We start from the raw sequence: 26,516 nt of genomic DNA on the forward strand, positions 1-26,516 counted from the left end.
GTTCGAGATTTTTACTTGGTGAAATTCACTCTCGCCCTAATATTTCAGATTGGCCGATGAAATGCAGCCCGCATGTGCACAAGTCTCAGCCAAAAGCATCCTGATGGGAGAATTAAAACCCAAAAGAGTTTTCATTCATCCCTTCAGTACGCTTGCCCTTCAGTACGCTTGGCCTCGATCTTACCACAATAAAAACCAAGGGAAAAATGTTAACACTTGGTGGGATTATGAAAAGTCGAGCCAGCATAAGTACACCTGGACCATCAGTTCATTAGAACTCGGGCTAGCATCAATCAGACTGACTTGGACAGTCCAGTCCATCAAAACTCGAGCTCATGTCCAGATCAGTACACAAACAGTTCACGTAAAGGGCCAGCGTGCTGATATGTGTACTGATGAACAGCCACGGACGTTATGTGTGTGCTGACGGACAGCCACGAACATCCTGTTTGTGCTGACGGACACCCACGGACGTCCTGTGTGTGCTGACGGACACACACGGACGTCCTGTGTATACTGAACAGACAGTCCACGTGGGCCAAAATCACCCAACAGTCCATGGGAAGTGCCAGCGTGCTGAGTCCATGGACCAGCGTGCTGATATGTGTACTGATGGATAGCCACGAACGTCGTATGTGTGCTGACGGACACACACGGACAGCCACGGACGTACTGTGTGTGCTGGCGGACACCAACGGACGTCCTGTGTGTATTGAACAGACAGCCCACGTGGGCTAAAATCACCCGAACAGTTCACGGGAAGGGCCAGCATGCTGAGTCCAAGGACCAATGTGCTGATATGTGTACAGATTGACAGCCACGGACGTCCTGTGTGTGCTGATGGACACATACGGACACTGTAACGCCCGAATCCGGCCTCTCGACGAAACTGGACCCGTATGCTACTTAATCAATTTCTTTGCTTGTTTGATTCATTTTAAGTTTTTTATTTACTAAGTCATGTTCGAATCTGAGGTTCTAAAACAATTGAACAGATAGCACAGAGGAATATAAATGTATAAAAATGTATTACTTAGAAACATGAGATCCAACACACAACTTCTTAATTGTTTCATAGACAATCACTAGTCCATCCCTAGCATCATCTAACCACACGTTACACAGCCTCTCACTGACCGAGCCTTCACGGCTCCTTGGCTTGACCTGAACCATCCTTAGTTCCTGAAACCACAACCGGATAAGCATTAAGCATAACCGAGAATAGAACCGGTCGTTTCTACAATCCCTGGCTTGGTTCCTAGAACATAAATAAACCTCGGAAAATATACTTATAAAAAGATATGAACCTGCCTACTGTATCCTAAGTCATTCAACCAACCACCCCTTGACTTAGAATCAGATAGACAGTCCAAAATTGATAAACAGAACACACAAACAGTCCGGTCAATCCGTCCAACCGGATGGAATCTAGGTGCGACCGGCCCAACGGACTTCCTTACCTGATCCGGCCTTGGGCCTGGATCCAACGGCCGAGTAACCACAAGCCCAATCCGGTAGGCTAAGCGACTGACAAGACCTTGCGACTCCTACCCCGTCTTAGATCAACCGTGTACTTGTCTTAAACGGACAAGAACATTGACTGATCCCTAAGGAACGGACACGACCTGTCTCAACAGGCACCGTTTGGAACATGGACCCCTTTGGTCCTTGGTACCTCTTGGTCCTCGTACCTCTTGATGTTCGTAACCCTTGGTCACTTACACCTTTTGGAAACTCACAACCTTTGGTAACTCGTGACCCTTGGTAACTCATAACCCTTGGTAACTCGTGACCCTTGGCAACTCGTGCCTTTTGGGACATGGCCAACCGTTTAGCCCAACCGCCCAGTACATGGTGCGATTCGAACCGACCGTTTAACCGACCAGTGTCTAGGTTAGCGGTTTGGTTATGACCGGCCAAGTCTAGGGACGTGTCCCTTGGACTGAATCAACACAACCCTTTGTGTATAATCAGAAAGAAGAGAAAGGACCGGATAGAAACAAGAAGAGGAGAAGCGGCTAGGTCTTATGAACCGACCAGAGCCGCGGTGCGACCACAACAACCATCCATTCGGTCTGATGCGGCCATAGCCCACCACGTACCTTCTGAACCATGTCAGGGTTCTTCATGTTCTTCTCCTGCTCTCGGTCTCCCATACTTGATTGGAGGTTGCTTCATAACCGATCAGATCATAGGAAATCTAACCACCACACAATCGGCCATGCTTTGGCCGGAACCTCTCTCTCTCTCTTTCTTTCTTTCTCTCTACGATTTCTCTGAGTATTGTACACGAACAGCCACAGACGTCCTGTGTGTACTGACGGACACACACGGATAGCCACGGACGTCCTGTGTGTGCTGACGGACACACACAGACGTCCTGTGTGTGCTGACGGACACACACGGACGTCCTGTGTGTGCTGACGATCACCCATGGTCGTTCTGCGTTAACTGATTAGGCAGCCCACGTGGGCCGAAATCACCCGAACAGTCCACGGGAAGGGCCAGCGTGCTGAGTCCAAGGACCAGCGTGCTGATATGTGTACTGATGGAGAGCCACAGATATCCTGTGTGCTGACAGACACACACGGACACACACGGACACACACGGACACACACAGACAGCCACGGACGTCATGTGTGTGCTGAGGGACAGCCACTGACAGCCACGCACGTCCGGTGTGTCTGGCGGACACCCACAGATGTCCTGTTTGTACTGAACAGAAAGCCCACGTGGGCCAAAATCACCCAAACAGTCCACAGGATGGGCCAGCGTGCTGAGTCCAAGGACCAATGTGCTGATATATGTACTGATGGACAGCCACAGACTTCCTGTGTGTGCTGACGGACACACACGGACAGCCACGGCATCATGTGTGTGCTGACGGACACACATGGATGTCCTGTGTGTGCTGACAGACACCCACGGACGTCTTGTGTGTGCTGACGGACACATACGAACACACACAGACAGCCACAGACGTCCTGTGTGTGCTGACGGACAGCCACAGACAGCCACGGACGTCCTGTGTGTGCTGGCGGACACCCACGGATGTCCTGTGTGTACTGAACAGACAGCCCACGTGGGCCAAAATCACCCAAACAGTCCACGGGAAGGGCCAGCGTGCTGAGTCCATGGACCAACGTGCTGATATGTGTACTGATGGACAGCCACGGACGTCCTGTGTGTGCTGACGGACACAGACGGACACACAGACAGACAAGGACGTCCTATGTGTGCTGGCGGACACCCACGGACGCCCTGTGTGTACTGAACAGACAGCCCACGTGGGCCAAAATCACCCGAACAGTCCACGGGAAGGGTCAGCGTGCTGAGTCCAAGGACCAACGTGCTGATATGTGTACTGATGGACAGCCACAGATGTCCTGTGTGTGCTGACGATCACCCACGAACGTCCTCTGTTTACTGAACAGACAGCCCATGTGGGCCAAAATCACCCGAACAGTCCACGGGAAGGGCCAGCATGCTGAGTCCAAGGACCAGCGTGCTGATATGTGTACTGATGGAGAGCCACATACGTCTTGTGTGTGCTGCTGGGCAAATACAGACACACACTGACAGCCACAGACGTCCTGTGTGTGCGGACAGACAGCCATGGACAGCCACAGACGTCCTGTGTGTGCTGGCGGACACCCACTGACGTCCTGTGTGATAGAATGCGGTCCACGGATCAGTACATGGAGCCGAACCAGCATGGAGATCAGAACGTTCTGAAGATTTCAACTGAGGTTCATGTTTTTCACCATACTGACCAGTCTGACTGGACACTGTACTGGACTGTCCCACATGCATCCGGATGGGAGCTTTGGCTGGAACCATGGCCAGATGATCGATTTCACTGTACTGGACTTTGTCTTCACCGTCCTGTTTTCCATTTGATGAAGAACGGTCGAGACGGAATCGCATTCGGACGCACAAATCCTGAGTTAGGTCATTGCTATACATTTCTGGACAGTACCGCATGTACCGCCCGGATGTCCGTATTGGACCTCCTACATTATCCACGACCTGATGATGGAATTCACCGAACTGAAGCTTGGATTTACCGCACTGTTTGTTATTCTAAGACCAACGATCGAGCCAGAATCTGAAACGGACGTACCAATTCTTCTCCAGTCCATCGCAACTCAATTTTGTATTGTACCGCACGTACTGCCCGTACGACCAGTTTGAGGCTTCATCAATACCCATGTCCAGACGATCGAATTCACCGAACTGGAGCTCGTATTTCCCGTACTGATTGGCATTTTAAGAGCAACGGTCAAGACAGATTTGGATTCGGACGAGTGGAACTCAAGATAGGCCGTGACACTTCAAAACTGGCTACTTTGGACTGTCCTGGTTGTGTACTGGCCCAGTCCGCAGGACATGCTTCAGGATACAATGAACCTGGATGGAATTTGAAGGGTTTTTGGCCAGTCAAAGTGTGATTTCGTGCCTTTACCAGATCTGGTCAATTTTATCATTTTCTATGTTTTGATTTCCCACATTTTTCTTTAAGTCTTTTGACTAGAACTTCTGTATAATGTAACCATCAGATCTGAATAAGATAATTTCGTTTTGCTTTCATTCTTTTGAGTTTTTTCTCTCATTGTTTTTTGTATAGAACACTTCTTAGTTTCTTGGTGAGGTTATCTCCAAGTTTCGATCCTTCTTTTGTTGGACTGGTGCGTCACATCCGACAACGATCAAAGTCTGGTAGTATCTTTGGGCTATTCCGCAACCCTTAGATATCAAAAGTTTTCAATTGTGGTTTGGTGGTGGAAGAGTAAGCCTGCTGGCCGAGGAGAAATCCGGCCTTGGAGGTGGTTAAAACGGATTTAAAAAATCAAAAATCTCTTATCTTTCTATCTTGAAAAACTTCCCTTGTTTGCTTGGATTTGCCCATTGGGATTCTTTGATTTGTTCTCTTAGAACATTGAGTAAAAACTTGTGTGTGATCACCTAAATCTGAGAGAAACACTTGTGTCGGTGAGGATCAAACACTTGGGAGTGTGAGGTTTTTATCTACTAACTTTTGTGTTGAGATTTTTCAGGTTTATGATGTTTGGTTTGCAAAGGAAAAGTAACAAGGAGAAGCCTCAACGAAATTCTAACTCTCAAACTCCTTTTAAATATCCTTTGAATTATTTTGATGAGTTTGTTAGTGTGCAGGAACATCCAGCTATAAAGAGAAAACCAACAAGATATGTGGCTGATCCAAAAAGGCAACCCTTTCAAATTGATGTCCAACAAATTTGTGATAACCTTGTGAAGGGAGTGGACATAGCCCTTAAGGACTTCAACAAGAGCCAAAAGAAGAGCACTTCCACACGTGCCCCAGTAGCTGAGCCATCCTTGTTCATCAGTAAGAAAGCCCAAGGTGAATCTGAAAACCATTTTAAAAAACTTAAAGATTTTTCAGATTCTCTACCCACTTTTGATGAATCTGATGAAGAGCTAATTGAAAGCTTGATGTTTTGTGAAAAAGATTGTGATCTTCCTTCTCTTGAAAATGAGTTTAATCTTGATAATGAACAAGCTATTGTAAAACTAACTGTTTTGCAACCGGAGCTTCCGAGTAGTCTTGTTTTGTCTCCACAGGTTTTTGAGGAAGAGCCACTGGATTTTCCACATCAGTGCCCATGTACACTAGGATATGTTTGGATGATGATCTAGGTCCTATCTTTGATGAGGAGGACGAACCTGGTCCAGTCTTTGATGAAGAAGCAACAAGCATCACATCCATTGCTATGGCGAATTATCTATGCTTTGATCCCAGCACAACTCCTGCCCCTTTACCTCCTGATCTTCAAGAGCACTGTGAGGAACCTTCTTCTCTTAATTCTCTGCCTGACATGTTTGTGAAAGTCAGTACTGATGATGTAATTCGCTTTGGTCTTGACAAGATGAAAGATTTTTTTGTTTCAAAATCTGTTTTTGATAACATGATTAATTCTTTAAAAATTTTTGAACCTGATATATGTCTTGATACAGGCCGGGAATCAGATTGCACGGACGGACGGTCTGAGGTTCAAGAACTCGGACTGGACAGAACGGACGGACGGCTATGGGACGGCTAGACGGACGCGATGGAGTGGGAGATGGCCGATCTGGTGCCTGAAACAAAAGGGTGCTATTTTTATGAGTTTTTATGAATTAAAATGATGAACAGAAAGAGAACTATATGATCAACGAAGAACAGAAGCAAATATGAATTTTTATGGGTTTTTATAATGAATGGAAAAATCTAGAACTATATGACGCAAGATAAAACAAAATAAGAGAAGGATAGATGTATGGGGGATGGATCCTTGTCGCTGGATGTGTATCTCTCTCAACAAGAACAGTGGATGGCGGGGGATAGCTATGGGATTTGGCTTGCTGGATGTGTATCACTCTCAAGGAAAACCAAGGATGGAATGGAGGTGAAGAATCGCCACAAGCTTGGTGGTTTGAATCTTGATAAGATTCGGCTGCTCTCTCTTGTTTCTCACAGAAAAAGACTTAGGTTTTAGGTTTGCAAAGGCAAAATTATTTCATAAAAGACTTGGCCAAAAATTGCCAACTTCATGGAGTTATATAGGGTTTACCCCTTATGGGACTCAAAGATAAAAAGGCCTTAAACAAGCTGGCCGAAAATGAGGCTGAAACAATAGCCCAAAGTCTTAACCAAATAAATTAAAATAAACCAGACATCTGGTTGTCGGTTTGAGAAGGCCTAGACCAAGGCTAATAGCATGCTTGCATGTTGCCTCATTAAGACCTTACCAAGATAACCCAATGGGACAAAACCTGGTGAGGAAAAAGAGTACAACACATGCTACTCCCCTTGGTGGTTGGCTAGATCTCAGAACCGGAAAGAGTTGGAGTGGATGAAATGGAAACTGAGTCTGGACCAAGCTCGGATGTGGAAATGAGAAGTCCGGCTTGGTTGAGTCTGAACTGGATCGGGTCGGCCGCGTCCTGAACCTCCTTTGGGCCGGCTTGATCTTGAATCTTCAACTGGACCATCTTCTCAATCAGCAGCTGGTCCTGGTCAGTCTGTCCATCTTGTTCAAGGATTTGTTGGACAGCTTTGGTGAAACCTTCTCGCAAGGCCCTGGTTCCACTCCGGGTAGTCGGACCGCCCTAACTATGGGAACCTCTACTTTGATGGCCTCATCATTCCCTCCCTCTTGAAGAGGTTCTGGCCTCAGAACACCATCATCTGCAAAGTCATCACTACTATCTGCATGGAAAGGAGACAAATCCGAGACATTGAAAGTATGTGAGATTTTAAATTCAGCTGGGAGGTCAAGGATATAGGCATTGTCGTTGATCTTCTTTAGGATGCGGAATTGTCCTGTCCCACGAGGAGAGAGCTTGGACTTCCGGGCTTCTGGAAACCTCTCGGGCCGCATGTGTAACCACACCAAGTCCCCGGGTTCGAAAAGTACCTCCTTCCTCTTCTGGTCATACTTGGCCTTGACCTTAGCCGCCTTGGCTTCTATCCTCTCCTTGACCTTCAGGTGCATGTTCTTAACAAACTCTGCCTTGGCGGCTCCATCACGACTGCGGTACATGGAGCTGGGCAGTTCGGTGAAGTCTAAAGGAGTCTCTGGCTGAAACCCATAAACAATCTCAAAAGGTGACAGGTTAGTAGTAGAGTGCCTAGCATGGGTATAAGCAAACTCAAAAAAAGGCAAACAACACAACCAATTTCTTAAATTCTTACCGACCGTAGCTCTCAACAGTTGAGAAAGCGTACGGTTTACTACCTCAGTCTGGCCATCGGTCTGGGGATGGCAAGTGGTCGAGAATAGTAGCTTGGTTCCGAACTTGCCCCATAGTGTCCTCCAGAAATGGCTAAGGAACTTGGCATCACGGTCAGACACAATGGTTCGAGGAACACCATGTAGTCGGACCACTTCTTTGAAGAATAGGTCGGCGGTCTGAGTGGCATCATTAGTGGTGTTACAGGCTATGAAATGGGCCATCTTGGAGAACCTGTCTACCACTACAAAAATGGAATCCTTGTGGTTTATCTTGGGTAAACCCAGCACAAAGTCCATAGAAATGTCTACCCAAGGGTGGTTAGGAATCGGCAATGGCATTTGTAAACCGTAAGGATGTGACCTGGACTTGGTTTTAAGGCAAGTAGTGCACTTGGCGCATATGCTCTCCACATCCCTCTTCATGTTTGGCCAAAAGAAATGTTCAGTTAGGACACTCAAGGTCTTGTCCCGACCAAAGTGTCCCATGAGGCCGCCACCATGGGCCTCCCGAACCAGCAGTTCCCTCATGGCTCCTTTGGGAATGCACAACCTCTTTCCCTTGAACAGGAACCCCTCATGCTGGTAGTATGGCCCGAAAGCCCCCTTCTCAGTGTTCCTGAAAACTTCATTAAAATCAAGATCAGTGGCATAAGATTCTTTAATATGTTCGAAACCCATGATCTTGGCCTCCATGGTCACAATGAGAGTGTGTCTCCGGGACAGTGCATCGGCCACCACATTGTCCTTGCCCTTCTTGTACTTGATCACATAGGGAAAGGTCTCCACGAACTCGAGCCATCTGGCGTGCCTCTTCTTGAGTGTGGTCTGTCCCCTCAAGTGCTTAAGTGTCTCATGATCTGTATGAATAACAAATTCCTTAGACAAAAGGTAATGCTGCCAAGTTTCAAGGGACCTTACTAGAGCGTATAGCTCTTTGTCATAGGTTGGGTAGTTGAGGGCAGCTCCACTCAGTTTCTCACTAAAGAATGCCACTGGTCGGCCCCCTTGAGTGAGGACAGCTCCAATGCCTGTACCTGATGCATCACACTCAATCTCAAAAGTTTTATTAAAATCAGGGAGTGTAAGAACGGGTGCATGAGTTAAACTATATTTAAGCTTATTGAAAGACTCCTCTTGGGCAGGGCCCCAAACAAAGGATACATTCTTCTTGATCACTGAGGTCATGGGAGCAGCAATGGTGCTGAAGTCCTTGACAAACCGCCTATAGAAGCTGGCTAGGCCATGGAAACTTCGGACTTGCCCAATAGTGGTCGGTGTGGGCCAGTCTTGGATGGCCTTGATCTTCTCCTCATCGACCTTCAAACCCTGTGAGCTCACAACAAAGCCTAAAAATATTAACTGGTCAGTGCAAAATACACACTTCTTGAGATTGGCAAAGAGTCCTTCCTGCCTGAGCGCCTTCAAAACCTGTTCTACATGACTAATGTGATCGGATAAGCACTGACTATAGATCAATATGTCATCAAAATAGACAACCACAAATTTACCAATGTAAGGCCTTAGAACCTCGTTCATAAGCCTCATGAAGGTGCTAGGGGCGTTGGTAAGACCAAAGGGCATCACCAGCCACTCATACAAGCCTTGCTTGGTCTTGAAAGCAGTCTTCCACTCGTCTCCCTCCTTCATCCGAACTTGGTGATAGCCACTCCTAAGATCAATCTTGGAAAACACTGTGGAACCACTCAGTTCATCTAACATATCATCAAGTCTAGGAATGGGGTACCGATATTTTATGGTGATGTTGTTGATGGCTCGGCAATCAACACACATACGCCATGTTCCATCCTTCTTAGGCACCAATAGGACGGGAACTGCACATGGGCTGAGACTCTCTCGAATGTACCCCTTGTCCATGAGGTCTTGGACCTGTCTCTCCAGCTCGTTAGCCTCCTCCAGATTGACTCGATATGCGGCTCAGTTTGGAAGTGAGGCGCCTGGCACAAAGTCTATCTGATGTTCGATGCCTCGGAGGGGTGGTAAGCCGGCTGGTATCTCTTCAGGGAACACGTCCTTGTACTGGTCCATTAGTACTTGCATCTCAGCTGGACAATCTGGTGCCTCAAAGCCTGCAAAACAACCTTCCTTGAAAACCATTAGTAGCACCTGTGTGTCTTGCTGCAATAATTTAATCAATTTACTAGAAGAGATGTAAAGGTTAGTTTTACTAAACAGTCCATACTGATCCATGGCCCTCTGCATCTCGTACACCTCTTCTGGACTGAGAGGAGCCAGGCTGTGCTTCTTGTTGTTGTGGGTAAAGCTGTAGATGTTAGTCCTCCCATGGTGAATGGTCTCCTTGTCAAACTGCCAAGGCCTCCCTAACAGTAGATGGCCGGCTTGCATAGGAACCACATCACACTTCACCTGGTCCTGGTACTTACCAATACAAAAGGAAACAACAACTTGCTCCGAGATTTTAAGCTCCGTCTCATCATTGAGCCACTTGAGCTTGTATGGCCTGTGGTGTGGCAACTTTGCTAGTCCTAACTTTTCAACAAGGTACCTGCTGGCCACGTTAGTGCAAGAGCCACCATCAATAATTAGACTACATACCTTGCCGTCCACGCTACATCTAGTATGGAAGATGTTTTCTCGTTGTACGGTTTCTGGATCAAAGAGAGCACTGAGAGCTCGTCTGACCACCAGCAGCCCACCAGTTTCAGCATAGTCCACTATCTCGTCACCTGAGTCAGCCATCTCTACATCGGCCTCGTCTTGGGACTCATACTCGCCGTCTGCCTTAAGGATCATGACACGCTTGTTCGGACAGTCCCTGGCGTAGTGCCCCTTCCCCTGACATTTGAAACAAGTAATATCACGAGTTCTTTGAGCTTGGGTTTGTCCCTTACCTGGTTTGGATGAACCTGGTTTGGACTGGTCGGATTGGCTCTTCTTGAACCGGTTTTCCACTTCAATGGATTTGTTCGGGAAGACGACATATTTCCACACCAGAACTATCATATAGTAACAAATGTACACAATCTGTTAATCTCGTCCTAATTGCACACCATTTAAGTATAACAACCTATTTCCACACACGATAAAAGTTCGAAAATCGTTTCTCCCTAAACTTTGAAAGAGGAACTAATACCAACAAATAGCGGTTTAAAACTGGTTAATATTCCCTAAACCTTAAACTTAACCATTGACTAATTTAACTAAACCAAAAACGACCCGATTGCGACCCGATTAGAGAATATAAACCAGATTAAATCAACCAAATACAATTGGATCTAATAAACTGACCCAAGACCGAGTTAATCAATTAAATCATTTGTCTCTCTCGTGAAGAACATTGTTAAACAATGGAGTCATGGACTGATGCAATGTTGAGTGAAATAGAAATCAAAGAGGAAGAAGATGAAGGTGTTAATGTGGACTGAACAGAAGAACCATGTTGTGGCCCTTACGATCGGACCTTTAATCAAATTTTGGGACCCTTACAACGTCTTCGATTCAACTTCGTTTCTCTTCGCCTTTGGATTGAGCTAGATCCATGGCTGTTTCCATTTTCCAGGTATCTCTCGACAGTCTCTATTATGCTTTTCATTAGTTATATGAAATTTAGTATATATATTATTATTTGAAGGATAAACACAAGAATCAAGCGTAGGCTATTGGTTTATGTGCTTCTGTAACTGCTTGACCTTGCGAGTTCGAATCCAGGTTGGAGCTTTTTTAATTTATTTTATTTTCCATTCTGTCTTTAATTAATGTAAAATGACGCAAACGTCCTCATCTTCTTCTTCGCAGTGTTACCAAGAAACCCTAATCTCTGTTTCAGATTTTTTTTTTCACGATTCTTGACCAAATCTACTTCTCTTTCTTAAGTATTTACTCAATTATGTTAAGTCAAATTTATGATTTTGAACGAACAAACTAACACATTCATACAAACAAACCAAACTTTCTGGATTTTTAGATTTTAGGATTCTAAAGAACTAAAATCGATTTTGGGGCTTTTAAAATGGTTTCAGGTCGGGTTTAAATCAATCCATAGTCGGATCTTCGTTTGGGTTGGGTTGTACCAATATCAATCGATACGAATTGGTTTACTATCGGTTCATGTCATGAACCATTTAAACCAAACCAAATCTTGGTTTGTGTGGAAACGGGTTTCAAACTTTTATTGTATGTGGAACTAGGTTGTTATACTTAAATGGTATGCAATTAGGACGAAGTTGAAAGATTGTGTACATTTGTTACTATATGATAGTTCTGGTGTGGAAATAGGGCGTCTTCCCGATTTGTTCTTCTCAGCCCCTTTGGATCCGGATGAAGCCCATGGCGTCTTGCTCCTGGCACTAGAGGCGTTCTTCCGTTTAATGTGCTGCTCGTCCTGGATGGCATAGTGGAGGAGATCATTGAAGTTGACGTAGGTCTGCCTCTCCACCTTGCGAGCGATGCGGTCTTGAAGGCCTTCCATGAACTGAGCCATCATAACCTCTTCGGTCTCGTGCGTCCTGAGCTTGTTCTTGAGAGCCTCAAACTCCTCAAAGTACTCCTCTACGGACCTAGTACCCTGAGACAACTTGCAAAAACGTTTTAGTAAGTCCCGCTGATAGTAGGAAGGAATATACCTTGCACGGAGCTTAGCTCGCATCTCATCCCAAGTCTCAATCCTATAGACTCTGCCAACCTCGGCTACTTCCCTGTCCCACCAGGTTAAGGCATTGTCCGTCAGTTGGGCTACGGCTAAGGTGATCTTCTTGGCCTCGGTATAGCTGTAGTACTCAAAGATGTACTCCATGCGCCTCTCCCATTCAATGTAGGCGTCCGGGTCAACCTTTCCAGCAAAGGTTGGAGGAGTAAGTTTGAGATCCTTGCCTCCTTGCCAAGCTACTTCATCGTCTCGGAATCTCCTTCGGACCGGGCTCCCATCGCCTTGGACCTGATATTCCCGTCGGTTCCCACGTCCGGCCCGTTCGCGCCGCGGCTCTTCCGGTTCGGTACGGTCAGTGTCCGAGTTGTCCTCACTGGATTGGGACTGTTGTTCCTCCGGAATGGGTTGGTTTCTCCTCCTTGGCCGTGGAACATTAGCTCGATCCCTTCCTGCTATCTGAGCCAGCTGCTCAGTCACAGTAGCCAGTGCGGCTTGGAGTTCAGCATGGTTAGCCATCAGCTGGGCATTAATCTCGGCTTGTGTTGGTGCTCCATTTAGGTCTCCCATGGTTTCCTGCGACAAGAGAGGAAAGAAAAGGTGATTTGCAAAGAATCAAAGAAGAAGAAAAAGGATATTTAACTAAGGTATGCAATGAATGTAAATCTTCCTTTTTTTTTTTGTTAAAAATCGAAAATTTAAAAATGGGAAAGTGTAATCTTTTTTTTTTTCATTTTTTTTAAATATGGAAAAACTTGAAGTGCAAGCCAAGAAAATTGAATGCAATTAAATGGAAATCCGATCAAAAAGGAAAGTAAAAATCGATGGATGCCAAAAACAAGTTACTTGAATGAAAGATGCACAAAAATGGATCAAGAGATATGCAAGAAAAAAAAAACAAGTTTGAACCCGCCAAGAACAGCAAGAACAAGTGCAATAATTTTTTTTTTGAAAGACAAGAGGATGAACCAAGCAAATAACAAAAGTAAGAAGAATAGGATACAACCGAAGGTGTAGGAGCTTTGAGCTCTGATACCAAAATGATACAGGCCGGGAATCAGATTGCACGGACGGACGGTCTGAGATTCAAGAACTCGGACTGGTCAGAACGGACGGACGGCTATGGGACGGCTAGACGGACGCGATGGAGTGGGAGATGGCCGATCTGGTGCCTGAAACAAAAGGGTGCTATTTTTATGAGTTTTTATGAAATAAAATGATGAACAGAAAGAGAACTATATGATCAATGAAGAACAGAAGCAAATATGACTTTTTATGGGTTTTTATAATGAATGGAAAAATCTAGAACTATATGACGCAAGATAAAACAAAACTAAGAGAAGGATAGAGGTATGGGGGATGGATCCTTGTCGCTGGATGTGTATCTCTCTCAACAAGAACAGTGGATGGCGGGGGATAGCTATGGGATTTGGCTTGCTGGATGTGTATCACTCTCAAGGCAAATCGATGGATGGAATGGAGGTGAAGAATCGCCACAAGCTTGGTGGTTTGAAGCTTGATAAGATTCGGCTGCTCTCTCTTGTTTCTCACAGAAAAAGACTTAGGGTTATAGGTTTGCAAAGGCAAAATTATTTCATAAAAGACTTGGCCAAAAATCGCCAACTTCATGGAGTTATATAGGGTTTACCCCGTATGGGACTCAAAGATAAAAAGGCCTTAAACAAGCTGGCCGAAAATGAGGCTGAAACAATAGCCCAAAGTCTTAACCAAATAAATTAAAATAAACCAGACATCTGGTTGTCGGTTTGAGAAGGCCTAGGCCAAGGCTAATAGCATGCTTGCATGTTGCCTCATTAAAACCTTACCAAGAAAACCCAGTGGGACAAAACCTGGTGAGGAAAAAGAGTACAACACATGCTACTCCCCTTGGTGGTTGGCTAGATCTCAGAACCGGGAAGAGTTGGAGTGGATGAAATGGAAACTGAGTCTGGACCAAGCTCGGATGTGGAAATGAGAAGTCCGGCTTGGTTGAGTCTGAACTGGATCGGGTCGGCCGCGTCCTGAACCTCCTTTGGGCCGGCTTGATCTTGAATCTTCAACTGGACCATCTTCTCAATCAGCAGCTGGTCCTGGTCAGTCTGTCCATCTTGTTCAAGGATTTGTTGGACAGCTTTGCTGAAACCTTCTCGCAAGGCCCTGGTTCCACTCCGGGTAGTCGGACCGCGCCTAACTATGGGAACCTCTACTTGGATGGCCTCATCATGCCTTGATCAATCATGTTTTCAAAATGTCAATGGGATCACTTCTGGAATTATTTTGAGCTTTGATCAGTTCTTGGAACATAACAAAGGTTTTCATCTTCTTGGAAGGCCATTTGATCTTGATTTGCTACAAACTGATTTTTGTGCTGAAAAATCTCTTGATTCGTTTGTTTGCATCCTCTTATGCCTTGGACGAAATTTTGATTCAGAAGTTGCTGGAACAGAAATCACTTGAAACTGAAAATGATTTTCGTGATCTTGAATTTTGTGGTTATGTTTTCCAGCCTGATCTCTTGAGTTTTGAAACTGATAAGACTTGGAATTTTCTGAGATCATTTCGTGATAATGGTGTTGTCTTGAGTTCTGATGATATTTTGGTTTACAACACATTCTTTGAAAAATGCCTTGAACTTTTGATAAATGATTCTCAAACTGAACTTAAGCTTGTGTGTTCAGATGTTGGGAAGGATATGCCCATCTTGAAAATGAATATTTTTGTTGCATACCTTGATAAAATTCTTGTCTGTAATATCTACTTTGATGAGCACCTTGAATGGCTGAAAAAGGTGCAATTTGTTCTTGGAAAAGATATCTTGATTTGTGATTTGAACAAATATTTATCTTGCACATTTGATCCTGGTCTTTTTGTGTTGATTTTGAGTATACAGGAAAAACAGGTTCAGCCTCTAAGAATTGAAAGTATTAACCGTGCCCAACAGTCTGAGTTTTGGAGAAGCTTTGTTGAAACCGGCTACCTTGATACCAGCGACAGAGGTTCAGTCCAAGGAGGATATCTCAACATTCCGAAGGCCTTCTGTCATAAATCCAATTTTCCCGGAAAGCCAACTCAAACGGTATTCACTGAGGCTTGGAATCGCATCACAATCTTCACGGATGAAGAAGTTATGAATTTTCCAAACCGGAGATTCTTCAGTCCATCTATCCGCGAGTACCAGATTTCTAATGGAGATTCATGCCCCAGAAAGAATCGGCCTGAGCCAAAACCGATCCTCCATGAACCAAAGGTGTTTCCTCAGTCATTCTCCTGTCTAACCCAAAAGCACTGTAAGGATCATGAGTTGATTGCCTCTACTCTTCATGAAAATGTTTTGAAACCGAGAATTTCAAAGAGAAAACATATTCTTACGTGGTTGAAAAACGTTTTGCTCAAACCTTTTCATGAATTGTGTTCATTGAGCTGTGCTTTGAAAGAGATTTGGTTTAGGAAAAGGCATGAACCAAAATTTCTTAGGCCAAAGAATTCTTTTGATTTCGTTCATGATGATAATTTTTCAAATTTGGCATTGTCTCTTTCTTTCCATAACAGTTTCTCACCTTGGCCTGATTTTGAGATTGATAAATCAATTTTTGGCAACCAGCTTACTTGCTTAATGCTTGCCCACGTCCTTGATGATTATCCTAAGGGCTTGGATCCTGATTTTGATGTCTTAAGGATAGAGAAACCCTTTGATTATTTATTTGGCAGATTTGTTGTGGTTTCTCTAGTTGCTTTGAATAAACAGGATAAGCATGATCAGTTTCTAAGGAGAGCAAGCACAAATGGACGCCAAAGTACTTGGAATTCCTTGATAAAAATGACTTCAAAACTCCAAGGAAGTTTCTGTCCATTCTATTCAGTTACTGAATTTCCCTTGAATTTTAATTCCTTTGTATCTGATTTATCTCTTTTTGATATAGGTTCATTGGATTTGAGGACAAATCCTTTTGAAGAAGGAGGGAATGATAGACTGCGGTCCACGGATCAGTACATGGAGCCGAACCAGCATGGAGATCAGAACGTTCTGAAGATTTCAACTGAGGTTCATGTTTTTCACCATACTGACCAGACTGACCGGACACTGTACTGGACTGTCCCACATGCATCCGGATGGGAGCTTTGGCTGGAACCATGGCCAGATGATCGATTTCACTGTACTGGACTTTGTCTTCACCGTCCTGTTTTCCATTTGATGAAGAACGGTCGAGACGGAATCGCATTCGGACGCACGAATCCTGAGGTAGGTCATTGCTATACATTTCTGGACAGTACCGCATGTACCGCCCGGACGTCCGTATTGGAGCTCCAACATTATCCACAACATGATGATGGAATTCACCAAATTGAAGCTTGGCTTTACCGCACTGTTTGTTATTCTAAGACCAACGATCGAGCCAGTATCCAAAACGAACGTACCAATTCTTCTCCAGTCCATCGCAACTCAATTCTGTACTGTAGCGCACGTACTGCCCGTACGACCAGTTTGAGGCTTCATCAATACCCATTTCCAGACGATCGAATTCACCGAACTGGAGCTCGTATTTCCCGTACGGATTGGCATTTTAAGGGCAACGGTCAAGACAGATTTGGATTCGGACGAGTGGATCTCAAGATAGGCCTTGACACTTCAAAACTGGTTACTTTGGACTGTCCTGCTTGTGTACTGGCCCAGTCCGCAGGACATGCTTCAAGAGACAATGAACCTGGACGGAATTTGAAGGGTTTTTCGCCAGTTAAAGTGTGATTTCGTGCCTTGACCAGATCTGGTCAATTTTTTCATTTTCTATGTTTAGATTTCCCACATTTTTCTTTAAGTCTTTTGACTAGAACTTCTATATAATGTAACCATCAGATCTGAATTAGATAATTTCGTTTTGCTTTCATTCTGTTGAGTTTTTACTCTCATTGTTCTTTGTTTAGAACACTTCTTAGTTTCTTGGTGAGGTTAACTCCAAGTTTTGATCCTTCTTTTGTTGGACCGGTGCGTCACATCCGGCAACGATCGAAGTCTGGTAGTATCTTTGGGCTATTCCGCAACCCTTAGTGTCACCCCTCGATCCATCAGTTCTCATTCCTTTTGGATCTGAGTTCATATCAACCTTACAAAGAAAGACTAAGAGTTTTTGTGGAAAACTAGAAACTTTGAAAACACAAACAAAGACTAAGACTTTTGACTAGAAATAAGTATGTTGTTGAATGCCCCTTGATCTGACCACGACTTTGACTCCTTTTATTGATATTTCTTGATGCAAATGGGCAGAAGACCGTCACCAAAGGCCTGGTCGAATTTGGAGTAAAACAAACCCAAATTGAATTTGTTATGAATTTTTCCGTGGGCTGAAAAATGTCCATTTCGCCCAGCAACTAAACTAGCTCCATCTTCAGTATCACTTAGCTCATCCAGCTCCAAAGTAATGTCACTTAGCTCACTCAGCTCATACAGCTCATACTCTCACTTTAGCTGGTTTCAGATCATGCACACTCTCTTCAGCTGGTTCTAGCTTGTGCACACTCTGTTTCAGCTCGTCCTCAGTCTCACCAGCTGGCCTTAGCTCATCCAAGGTTGCATAAATGATAAGGGAATTGACATGAACTGATGAGAAAACCTCAGTTAGGTCTAGTTGGTCGACAAGATCGCCACCTTGGGATGTGTCCATGACCCAAGCAGGTCGGTGCTCGAACCGGGGCGTATCAAGCGTGCTGATATGTGTACTGATGGACAGCCACGGACGTCCTGTGTGTGCTGACGGACACACACGGACAGCCACGGATGTCCTGTGTATGCTGACGGACACACACGGACGTCCTGTGTGTGCTGACGGACACCCACGGACGTCCAGTGTGTACTTAACAGACAGCCCACGTGGGCGAAAATCACCCGAACAATCCACGGGAAGGGCCAGCATGCTGAGTCCAAGAACCAGCGTACTGATATGTGTACTGATGGACAGCCACGGACGTCCTGTGTGTGCTGATGGACAGCCACGAACAGCCATGGCATCCTGTGTGTGCTGGCGGACACCCACGGACGTCTTGTGTGTACTGAACAGACAGCCCACGTGGGCCAAAATCACCCACACAATCCACAGGAAGGGCCAGCGTGCTGAGTCCAAGGACCAAGTGTTGTAGGCTAGGATTCAGGGTGGGCAAGATGGATGATGGAAGCTTGGATGGGTCGACCAAAGAGATGATCGGATGGGCGATATGATGGAATGCAAGTTATGAACCTGAAAACAAATGCAAAATCAAATGAGATATGATTTCTAATATGATAAAACAAGATAAATAAAGATAGATAGGATGGAATCAAGCTGCTGGTTGTGTAACACTCTCAGCTTGATCAAAAGATGATTGAAGTGGATTGAGATGGTGCTTTGCTTGCTGGACTGATGTCTCTCTCAAGCTTGGCAAACGAATTGGAGTGGAAGGATGGGTGATTGAGGACGCCACAAGACTCTATGGAAAGGAGCCTTGATAAGTCAAGGTGCTTTGGAGCTGCTTCACACAAACTCAAAAGACTTAGAACAATAGTTTTAAGAAAACTAGAAAACTGAATAATTCTTATTACTTTCAAAAATGGGTCCTTTACAATGAAGCAAAGACTAGAGCTTTATAGGCTCGACAAGGACAGACTCTAACAGTCATAAAATGATAAAAGGAAACAAAATAACTTGAACTTAAAGTCTTGGGAGCAAAGGCTTTGATGACTCCATGGAATATAGCCGTTAGGCTTGATTTGCTTCCTTCCAAAAGAGAAACTTGTGAAGACTTGTATCTTGATAGCTTCTGGACGTGGCCATGATCTTCAAGCCTTCCTGAAATACTCCTTGGCCTCAGTAAAAGAGAATATGGCCGTTGGTCTTGGGCAAAAATCTGTAGAAACTTCTCCAAAGCATTTAGTGTAGATGTTGCCAAATATGGAAGGTTGATGGGAAGAGAGATCCGCCTGATCTCCTGGGTGCTGGTCCAGCTGAGGACGTCTTGGATGTCTTCTGAATGGTCTAGAGTATCTCCTGGTTCCCATAGATAGCCCTGGGTCGAACCAAGTTGAATTGGTTGAAGACTTTCCTTAAATGATGTCGGTTTGGCCAATTGATGCAAACCGGCTTGATCTTTTGGTTTGATTGGGATCCGCCTGATCCAGTGTGGCATGGTGCTTCCTATGATGTTGTAGAGTGCCTCTGAATGACTTAGAAGGTCTCCTGGTTGCCATTCTTGAGGTTGGTTCGATGTGAAACCCGGATCTTCCAAATAAGGCAAGTGTAGAGCTGGTTTGGCCGGTTTTGGGAAATTGATCATATCTTCCAATTTCCTTGACCATTTCTCGAGATCTTGGGCTTTCTGGAAAGCTAATAAACTCCTCTTGATTCCTATGATCGGTTTTGGTTCAGGCCGCTTCTTCTTTGGGCTTGAATCCTCTTCTAAAGTCGCATACTCGCAGATGGACGGGCTGAGAAACCTCTGAATTGTAAAATTCATAACTTCTTTCTCCGTGAATATTTTGGGCAGATTCCAATTTGCCTGGACTCCCTCTTGAGTGTAGAATCCATAAAAATTATCCTCGTGATTTAAACCCTCCTGGTTTGTAAGATATGGCATTTTTAGTGCACGTATGTCCTGGTTGGCGCCTTGGCTGGTTGAGTAGGGTGTTGGGTCGACCTCTGGTTGAGCTGCTGAATTGCTGGCCGCAACATTCCCTCCCCCTTGAAAAGGTTTTGACCTCGAAACTGTATAACCTGCACCAAGATAGAGCAAGTCAGCTTTCATACTCTTTTGAGATTCTAAGGTCTTACCTTGATATTGTTTTGGTTTGGTGATGGATTGTTCATCAGGTGGCTCTTCTTTCAGCAAATAGGATAGGATCACGCCTCTGCTATGGACTTTTGCATTGCTTCTCTTCTTCAGTGGATGGTCCTTCATACTCCTAGCAGGCTCAGCTCTGACCATCTTTGGGTTTGATCCTCCTAGCAACAAAAGATTATCCGGTGGGATTTCTTCGAAGCTTTCTTCTTTGCAACCTGAAATTTTTTTAACATTCTGGACAAAGACCAAGTGAATTATATCTGATACTGGAATTTCATGAACAGAATTTGTTATGGTCGAATTTACCTTGGGTGCATCAGCATGATGAAGAATGATATTCTTCTTTGGACAGATTTGGTTAGATGGCTGCCTTTCTTGCAAATGTTTACCTTGGTTGGTATAACCATCTTCTTGTGATAGCTCAGCTCGGTTTTTATGTTCTTCTTGACTTATCCCTGGATCAAAACATCTTGGCAAAGACAAGTGTATTATACCAAAGTATAGGGATTTATAAACTGAAGAAAACATAGAACAATTAACCTTAATGTCAAATGTGGCAGTAAGAACTTCTTGTTCTTTGTTTGCCTTGTAGTAACCTTGCTTTCCTGTACCAATTTCACTTTTCCTTGGACAAGACAAGTGCATTAATCTTGTCATAGAATCAATAAAAACATTCTGGTTTAAAGTGAATTTTACCTCAGATTTTGGCACTTGAACAGTACATTGTTCAGATTTCGGTTTCCACTTATGGTGTGGATTTTGATTGAGCTCATGATCTGGTTCGGCACTTGGAACTCCAGTAAGCATATGGCTCTCATCTGGTATCCCTGTACCAAGAATATAAATGTTTAAACCAGTATCTAAAGGTGGTGTTAGACACTTACCTTGGTTTGATACTTGGATCACTGGTTTTGGTTTATTAAGCAACTTTGATTGCTTTGTGCTTTGAGCTTCCTTCTGGTCCATTGGAAGGTTTGTGCCTGGTGCCTCTTCTTCTATGTACCTAGGCTCATTTAGACCTGTAATAACACTCTTGGACAAAGACAAGTGCATCATACAAGTGGTAGATGATTTATGAAAAGATTTATCATGTATAGGACTTACCTTAGCCTTTACTTGGACAATAACTTGCTCTGGTTTGTCTTTGGACCTGATCAAAGTGTTTTGGCCGACACTTGTACTCATCTTCCTGACCTTTGGGATGTCACTCTCCTGCTCTAAGCAGTGGAAAATGGCGTGCCCCTGGTTTGGCTGAAAGTTGGCTTCTTTAGGCAAGACTCTTTGAACTTCTTGTTCCACAATTTTCCTTGCTTCTTTGGAACCATGAGTTGGATATCTCCTTGGATATAGTTCCTGGATTTCAGACCTTGTATAATCTGGTGCAAATCTATCCCTCATGACTTCCTTAAGAGCTCTCCACGTTTTGATAGCTGGCTCCTTGTAAAACCATCTATCATCCTCTTCTTGTACCCACCATTTAAGAGCATCATCTTTTAGTTGATCAATGGCATAAGCTAGCCTCTCTTTCCTCAGGATGTTGTTGTAGTGAAACCATTCATCAAGGTTCCTCTCCCATCTTAGATAACCTCTTTTTCCTGAAAATTTAAAGAGTTCAACTTTATCAGCAAAAGAGTTATAATCAAACCAAGAATTAACAACATAAGGGTTGTGGGTTTTAGAAGTTGGAGTTTGATTGATCCTTGAAGGATCTGGTGGCTTGGGCTCGACATAGACTGCCCCTGGTACATTTCCAAATCTCCTTTCTCCTTCATGTGGACGTTGGCCTTGTGCCTGATTTCTTTTCTCCAATTGAGCAATCTTAATTTGGAGCTGTTGTAGAGCTGCGGACTGTTGGCTCAAGGTGGCCCTTAGGTTTTGGCCGTGTCTCTCCTCCTCCATTGCTTCCTGAAAACAATCTCAAAGAAAAAGTGAAGGTATGGAAAGTTTTGGTCTAACCAAAATAAAACAAATGCAATTTAACTAAACCGAGAAAATATGCAATTATGAACCGAAATGAAGTAACTATACTAAAATTATTTTTCTTTTGGTTTTCTGAATGCAATTTCGAAATTAAACAATATGGTATGAAAAGAAACAAAAATGGGAAGAAAATATGGAAATTAAACTAACACTGATTTTTTTTGAATTTTCTTAAGATGAAATGCAAAAACACCGGAAATGGAAACTAAAATGTATACTTGAACCCAAAATGATATAAACTAAGCTGAATGATTTTTTTTTTTGAATGCAAATAACAAACTTATGAAACAAATATGGTATGCACGAAATTAAAAATGGTATAACTTTTTATTTATTTTTTTTTAAGCAAGAAACAACTATGAAAATGCAGATCCTTTTTTTTTTTTTGAAATGAATGCACAAAATCTAAAAATGGAAAGTGGAGCTGGGGAATGAATGCAAACACGTTTTTCTTTTCTTTTTATGGATGAAATGAATCAAACTAGACAACAGGTCGTCTCCTATCTCAACTCTTTATGGCTTTTCAATTTATGATGAACAAAGAACACAAAAATGCAAAAAACAGTTTTTTTTTTTGATTTATAAATGGAAAAACAAATGCAAACAAGATGAATGATGCAAGGATAGAATGGACCTGATTCAGGAGCTTAAGCTCTGATACCAAATGTTGTAGGCTGGGATTCAGGGTGGGCAAGATGGATGATGGAAGCTTGGATGGGTCGACCAAATAGATGATCGGATGGGCGATATGATGGAATGCAAGTTATGAACCTGAAAACAAATGCAAAATCAAATGAGATATGATTTCTAATATGATAAAACAAGATAAATAAAGATAGATAGGATGGAATCAAGCTGCTGGTTGTGTAACACTCTCAGCTTGATCAAAAGATGATTGAAGTGGATTGAGATGGTGCTTTGCTTGCTGGACTGATGTCTCTCTCAAGCTTGGCAAACGAATTGGAGTGGAAGGATGGGGGATTGAGGACGCCACAAGACTCTATGGAAAGGAGCCTTGATAAGTCAAGGTGCTTTGGAGCTGCTTCACACAAACTCAAAAGACTTAGAACAATAGTTTTAAGAAAACTAGAAAACTGAATAATTCTTATTACTTTCAAAAATGGGTGATTTACAATGAAGCAAAGACTAGAGCTTTATAGGCTCGACAAGGACAGACTCTAACAGTCATAAAATGATAAAAGGAAACAAAATAACTTGAACTTAAAGTCTTGGGAGCAAAGGCTTTGATGACTCCATGGAATATAGCCGTTAGGCTTGATTTGCTTCCTTCCAAAAGAGAAACTTGTGAAGACTTGTATCTTGATAGCTTCTGGACGTGGCCATGATCTTCAAGCCTTCCTGAAATACTCCTTGGCCTCAGTAAAAGAGAATATGGCCGTTGGTCTTGGGCAAAAATCTGTAGAAACTTCTCCAAAGCATTTAGTGTAGATGTTGCCAAATATGGAAGGTTGATGGGAAGAGAGATCCGCCTGATCTCCTGGGTGCTGGTCCAGCTGAGGACGTCTTGGATGTCTTCTGAATGGTCTAGAGTATCTCCTGGTTCCCATAGATAGCCCTGGGTCGAACCAAGTTGAATTGGTTGAAGACTTTCCTTAAATGATGTCGGTTTGGCCAATTGATGCAAACCGGCTTGATCTTTTGGTTTGATTGGGATCCGCCTGATCCAGTGTGGCATGGTGCTTCCTATGATGTTGTAGAGTGCCTCTGAATGACTTAGAAGGTCTCCTGGTTGCCATTCTTGAGGTTGGTTCGATGTGAAACCCGGATCTTCCAAATAAGGCAAGTGTAGAGCTGGTTTGGCTGGTTTTGGGAAATTGATCATATCTTCCAATTTCCTTGACCATTTCTCGAGATCTTGGGCTTTCTGGAAAGCTAATAAACTCCTCTTGATTCCTATGATCGGTTTTGGTTCAGGCCGCTTCTTCTTTGGGCTTGAATCCTCTTCTAAAGTCGCATACTCGCAGATGGACGGGCTGAGAAACCTCTGAATTGTAAAATTCATAACTTCTTGCTCCGTGAATATTTTGGGCAGATTCCAATTTGCCTGGACTCCCTCTTCAGTGTAGAATCCATAAAAATTATCCTCGTGATTTAAACCCTCCTGGTTTGTAAGATATGGCATTTTTAGTGCACGTATGTCCTGGTTGGCGCCTTGGCTGGTTGACTAGGGTGTTGGGTCGACCTCTGGTTGAGCTGCTGAATTGCTGGCCGCAACACCAAGGTGCTGATATGTGTACTGATGGACAGCCACGGACGTCCAGTGTGTACTGACGGACAGCCACGAACACACAGGGACAGCCACTGACGTCCTGTGTGTGCTGACGGACAGCCACAGACGTCCTGTGTGTGCTGACGGACACACACGAACACAAACGGAAAGCCACGGACGTCATGTGTATGCTGACGGACAGCCACAGACAGCCACGGATGTGCTGTGTGTGCTGGCGGACACACACGGACGTCCTGTGTGTGCTGACGGACACCCATGGACGTCCTGTGTGTGCTGACGGACACACACGGACACACATGGACAGCCACAGACGTCCTGTGTGTGCTGACGGACAGCCACAGACGTCCTGTGTGTGCTGGCGGACAGCCACGGACGTCCTCTGTGTACTGAACAGACAGCCCACGTGGGCCAAAATCACCCAAACAGTCCACGGGAAGGGCCAGCGTGCTGAGTCCAAGGACCAACGTGCTGATATGTGAACAGATGGACAGCCACAGACGTCCTGTGTGGGCTGACGGACACTGACGGACACACACGGACTCACACGGACAGCCACGGACGTCCTGTGCGTGCTGGCGGACACCCACATACGTCTTGTGTATACTGAACAGACAGCCCACGTGGGCCAAAATCACCCGAACAGTCCACGGGAAGGGTCAGCGTGCGGAGTCCAAGGACCAACGTGCTGATATGTGTACTGATGGACAACCACGGACATCCTGTGTGTGCTGTAGGACACACATGGACAGCCACAGACGTCCTGTGTGTACTGACGGACACACACAGACGTCCTGTGTGTGCTGACGGACACCAACGGACGTTCTGTGTGTGCTGACGGACACACACGGACAACCACGGACAACCACGGACAACCACGGACGTCCTGTGTGTGCTGATGGACAGCCACAAACGTTCTGTGTGTGCTGGCGGACACCCACGGACGTCCTGTGTGTACTGAACAGATAGCCCACGTGGGCCAAAATCACCCGAACAGTCCACGGGAAGGGTCAGCGTGCTGAGTCCAAGGACCAACGTGCTGATATGTGTACTGATGGACAGCCACAGACGTCCTGTGTGTGCTGACGGACACACACGGATACACACGGACAGCCACGGACGTCCTGTGTGTGCTGACGGAGACACATGGGCGTCCTGTGTGTGCTGACGGACACACAGGGGCATCCTGTGTGTGCTGACGGACACCCACAGACGTCCTGTGTGCACTGAATAGACAGCCCACGTGGGCCAAAATCACCCGAACAGTCCACGGGAAGGGCCAGCGTGCTGAGTCCAAGGACCAGCGTGCTGATATGTGTACTGATGGACAACCACTGACGTCCTGTGTGCGCTGATGGACAGCCACGAACAGCCATGGCATCCTGTGTGTGCTGGCGGACACCCACGGACGTCTTGTGTGTACTGAACAGACAGCCCACGTGGGCCAAAATCACCCAAACAGTCCACAGGAAGGGCCAGTGTGCTGAGTCCAAGGACCAAGGTGCTGATATGTGTACTGATGGACAGCCACAGACGTCTTGTGTGTACTGACGGACAGCCACGAACACACAGGGACAGCCACTGACGTCCTGTGTGTGCTGACGGAGAGCCACAGACGTCCTGTGTGTGCTGACGGACACACACGAACACAAACGGACAGCCACAGACGTCCTGTGTGTGCTGACGGACAGCCACAGACAGCCACAGACGTGCTGTGTGTGCTGGCGGACACACACGGACGTCCTGTGTGTGCTGACGGACACCCATGGACGTCCTGTGTGTGCTGACGGACAGACACGGACACACATGGACAGACACAGACGTCCTGTTTGTGCTGACGGACAGCCAGAGACGTCCTGTGTGTGCTGGTGGACAACCACGGACGTCCTGTGTGTACTGAACAGACAGCCCACGTGGGCCAAAATCACCCAATCAGTCCATGGGAAGGGCCAGCGTGCTGAGTCCAAGGACGAACGTGCTTATATGTGTACTGATGGACAGCCACGGACGTACCGTGTGTGCTGACGGACACACACGGACAGCCATGGACGTCCTGTGTGTGCTGACGGACACCCATGGACGTCCTGTGTGTCCTGTATGTGCTGA

The sequence above is a fragment of the Brassica napus genome, unplaced genomic scaffold, assembly GCF_020379485.1.
Source record: "Brassica napus cultivar Da-Ae unplaced genomic scaffold, Da-Ae ScsIHWf_1967;HRSCAF=2615, whole genome shotgun sequence".
In the NCBI taxonomy this organism is placed as follows: Eukaryota; Viridiplantae; Streptophyta; class Magnoliopsida; order Brassicales; family Brassicaceae; genus Brassica; species Brassica napus.